This window comes from Frankliniella occidentalis, unplaced genomic scaffold (assembly GCF_000697945.3).
Source record: "Frankliniella occidentalis isolate FOCC.00 unplaced genomic scaffold, Focc_3.1 Scaffold65, whole genome shotgun sequence".
NCBI classification, from domain to species: Eukaryota; Metazoa; Arthropoda; class Insecta; order Thysanoptera; family Thripidae; genus Frankliniella; species Frankliniella occidentalis.
The window spans coordinates 1,138,783-1,139,175 of record NW_026267195.1 but is presented as its reverse complement, the minus strand read 5'-3'; the positions used below and the strand labels follow the sequence as shown (position 1 = coordinate 1,139,175).

Genomic DNA, 393 nt, shown 5'->3' with positions numbered 1-393 from the left:
ATGTATGCCAGGCGCGTCGCAGCGTAACAGTGTTTCGTGAGATATCGCGAAGCCTGTTACGCGAGACGTGGTCTGGCGTACATCTACCTTGTAATCAAATACTTTTATAAGGGTTCCTAAAGGGTAAACCGTCAAAGTAGAGACCTACGGCCGAAAATTTCGTCCGTTTGGCTCTATCTTGTACCGTTTAGGTGCTAAGGGGCATTTCTTGACAAATCGAGGTGAAAATGATCAAATGGTCGCTTAAATCGTTAAAAAGACTTCATTTCGACAAATTGTATGTACACTTCTACTACCCCGTCTCGGGTGTCAGCGCCGCAGGCCTAGCTATATGTGCGCAAGGCGCGTCGCAGCGTAACAGTGTTTCGTGAGATATCGCGAAGCCTGTTACGC

At 47.6% G+C, this 393-nt stretch overlaps 1 protein-coding gene across 2 annotated transcripts in view; it reads left to right on the top strand.

The window, feature by feature from the left end:
* The window catches only part of LOC113207102 (uncharacterized), an 18,925-nt gene that overhangs the window by 17,348 nt on the left and 1,184 nt on the right, over nt 1-393 (top strand). The gene's annotated exons all lie outside the window — the stretch shown is intronic.